Source organism: Nicotiana attenuata, unplaced genomic scaffold (assembly GCF_001879085.1).
Source record: "Nicotiana attenuata strain UT unplaced genomic scaffold, NIATTr2, whole genome shotgun sequence".
In the NCBI taxonomy this organism is placed as follows: domain Eukaryota; kingdom Viridiplantae; phylum Streptophyta; class Magnoliopsida; order Solanales; family Solanaceae; genus Nicotiana; species Nicotiana attenuata.
In genome coordinates, this window is record NW_017670421.1 from 307470 (window position 1) to 311539 (window position 4070).

Here is a 4070-nt window from a genome sequence, read left to right on the forward strand (position 1 = left end):
TTTGCTTGCATTGTTTGGACACCCAATTGGGCTTGAGAAAGCCAATTCGGGCAAAGTCACTTGAACTACCGTGAGGTATAGAGTGAGTAATTATGTGAAAAAGTTATATCATGATCTCAGTTATAACAAGTTCGTCCTAAGTTTTAGACCCCGTTAGATACTCACCTAGGTGTAAGTCACTTCCCTAGTGCCTTATATTAATTGAGAAAACCCTTACAAAAACATTATACTTAGATTAATTTCAGCATTCATTAGCATAAAAGAAGAATAGAAACAAAACAAAGCATGGTTAGAAGTGCAATTAAGAACATCACGCATAGCTAGATTGGATAGAAACCCAATTCCCAACCAATATTAGCTCCTTGTGGATATCGATCCCGACCTTTCGGGTAAAAGCTGCATCGACCACTCTTTGCCATTTTATAGTGGTATAGGGTTGGAGGCGATCACTTTTTAGCGCCATTGCCGGGGAGCTAAACGGTTTTGGCTATCTATCTTACTAGTTTTGTGTCTTGTTTTTCTTTACTTCTATTTTTACTAACTTGTGTGAGTTAATTTATTCAGGTACAACATAGCAAACAATAATCCTATTGCAAATGTTCCGGGGGAGGAGGTAGATAATAATGCTGAAGATGAGGTCCCTCTAATACCTTAAGCTCCAAGAAGGGGCCGCCAGGAAAATGACAACATTCCAGACCCTCCCCCAGTTCCTCCACGAGTGGCTCCTCGGGTGCTTCCAAATGAAGGCTACGCAAGTGCAATTGTCCCACCCCGAATTTGGGTGGCCAATTTCCAGATTACAAATATTATGTTGACTTTATTGGAGCAACGAGGGTACTTCACAGGTGCTCCCCATCAGAATGCATATAAACATCTCAAGGGCTTTGTGGATACCTGCCGGGGAAGCAAACAGACTAATGTGTCAGAGGATGCATTGAGATTGAGATTGTTCCCTTTTTCACTTAGAGGGAAAGCTTTAGACTGGCTCGAAAGACTTCCCAACCATTACATCACTACATGGGATGAGTTGGCCGACAAGTTTATAGCTAAGTTTTTCTCGCCGGGGCATATGGCTACATTGAGAGATGAGATCCTGGCCTTCAAACAGGAACCTAATGAACCACTTCATGAGATCTGGGAATGGTATCGGACGATGGTGAAAGAATGTCCGAACAATGACATGACCGAAGCAATAATCCGGCAAACATTCTATCGTGGCATCAACACCACCAATCAGTATGTAGTGAACCAACTAGCAGGGGGAAACTTCATCAACACACCTTATGCTGAGGCGTGTGAGATATTGGATGAGATGGCAGATAATTCCTCGGCGTGGCAAAGCCGAGATAATGTGCCACAAGGTGATCCCACAGTCATTCACCTGCACAAAGAGCTCCATGACCACGGCCAAGCAATAGCAGAGTTGACTACAACAATGAACTAGTTGGCAAAAGCTCAATTGCAGCAAGTTCAAGCGCCAAGACAAGTAAATGCTATGGAAGGGGTAAACATGTTGGTCAACAAAAGGCGACAAAGAGGTCAAGAAAGTCAAGGAAATCCGGATCAATATGAGCAGGGTAGTAGTAATTTCAACCAAGATGATGGGTATGACGATTAAAGTGAAGAAGTCCAGTATGTGAACAATTACCAAGGACAACGGGGCAATGCTCCAAACCAACAACAACAGTGGAGATCCCAAGGAAATTGGGGGAATCAAAACCAACAGGGAAATAACAACTGGGGGAACAACAATCAAACTTGGGGTAACCAGAACAACCAGGGCAATTGGGGTGGCAACAATAGCAATTGCGGAGGAAACAACAACCAAGGGGGTTGGAATAATGGCAACCAAGGGAATTGGGGGCCGGGCTTTCAAAGGCCTCCGATGTATCAACAACCAAACAACCAACCTCCATTTCCGTCCCAAGGTCCTAGCTCGTCAAACAATGAGGTGGGAAGGATCGAGATGACGTTTGAGCAAATGATGAAAAAGAACGCCGACTCTGATGCCCAGTTGGCATCCCATAGTACTTCTATCCGAAACTTGGAGGTTCGACTTGGCCAGATTTCACAATCTTTGAACGCTCGCCCAAAAGGGGCTCTACCTAGTGATTTAGTAGTAAACCCGAAGGGTGGAAACAATACTGGGCATGCAAGGGCGGTGATCACAAGGAGCGGTAGAGCTGGTGAAGCAAATACCTCCAAGCAGAAAGAAGTTATGAGTGATGAGGTTGAAGTGCAAGATGATGATGTTCCAATAGTTGAAAAGCAAGTGAGTGAAGAGAATTTGAATGCTGAAGTGAGAATTGATATTCATGATAATGAGGTGGAGACTCAAAATGATGTGAACCCGGCTAGGGAACACATGATAGACATGCAGGAAATGGTAGTGCCCAAGGCTAAGACTCCCTTGCCAAGGCCCCCTCCACCTTACCCTCAAGGACTTGCGAAGCAGAAGAATGAAAACCAATTCAAGAAATTTATTGAGATGATGAAAAGCTTGTCGATCAATGTTCCTTGGGTGGAAGCTCTTGTGCAAATGCCGGGATACGCCAAGTTTATGAAAGACTTGGTGCCTAAAAAGAGATCTATGGATTGTGAGACCATCAAAATGACTCATCTAATGAGTGCAATTGTGCAATCGATGGCTCCAAAGCTTAAAGATCCCCGAGCGTTCACCATTCCATGTACCATTGGGAGTGCGGATTTTGCAAAGGCATTGTGTGATTTGGGAGCATGTATAAATTTGATGCCTTACTCTATGTTCAAAACTTTGGGTATTGGTCAACCGAGAGCTACTTCAATGAGATTGCAAATGGCGGATAGAATAATGAAGAGGCCGCTTGGTATTATTGATGATGTTCTTGTCCGTGTTGATAAGTTTATTTTGCCTGCGGATTTTGTGATTCTCAAACTGCAAAGTCGACTATGAGGTGCCTATAATATTAGGAAGGTGTTTCTTAGCAACTGGGAAGGCATTGATTGATGTGGAAGCAGGGGAGCTCACCTTCTGGGTGGGTGACGAAAAAGTTGTCTTCCATGTGTGCAAATCAATGAGGCAGCTGAATAGTACTGAAGTTTGCTGTTTTGTGGATTTTGTGACGGAGATGATAGTTGATGACACTAGTGCCATGATCAATGTGGAGGATCCTTTGGAAGCTGTATTGTTGAACCATGATGCAACTGAAGATGAAGGTTTGGTAGAGTATGTCAATGCTTTGCACGACATGGGTTCTTACTCCTATGAGCCCCGTAAACTCTCCTTGGATCTTGAGAACAGAAAGACTCCACCAACAAAGCCCTCAATTGAGGAACCTCCCGTATTGGAGTTGAAGCCTTTGCCTTCACACCTCAGGTATGAATTCTCGGGCCCTAGTTCAACTTTACCTGTTATTCTTTCTTCGTGTCTTACTAAAGTGCAGGTAGATGCCACCCTGGAGCTGCTACAAAGAAGGAAGAAGGCAATTGGATGGACTCTAGATGATATTCGGGGAATAAGCCCCGCCTTTTGCATGCACAAGATTATACTTGAAGATGATGCCAAACCCTCCGTGTAACATCAAAGGAGGTTGAACGAAGCTATGCAAGAGGTTGTCAAAAAGGAGGTGATCAAGTGGCTAGATGCAGGGTTTGTGTACCCCATCTTGGATAGTTCGTGGACTTCACCGGTAGAATGTGTGCCGAAGAAGGGTGGTATGAATGTGGTCATCAATGAGCAAAATGAGTAGATTCCCACCAGGACTCTCACCGGATGGAGGGTGTGCATGGACTACCAGAAGCTGAATAAAGTGACTCGCAAGGATCATTTTCTATTGCCCTTTGTGGACCGAATGTTGGATAGACTTGACGGGCGTGCTTATTACTATTTTTTGGATGGGTACTCAAGTTACAACCGGTTGGCCCAAGTAAGAGTGAAGTTTTGAAGATTGACAAAAGAACTCAGTCATGTACCAGGTCTATCTTGTGAGGCACAATAGTGAACAACCCAAACATGTGAAACGCACGTGAAGGAGATAAGCCTAACTTATCAGAAGTGATATCTCCTGATTATGATCAAAAAGGTTGCACAT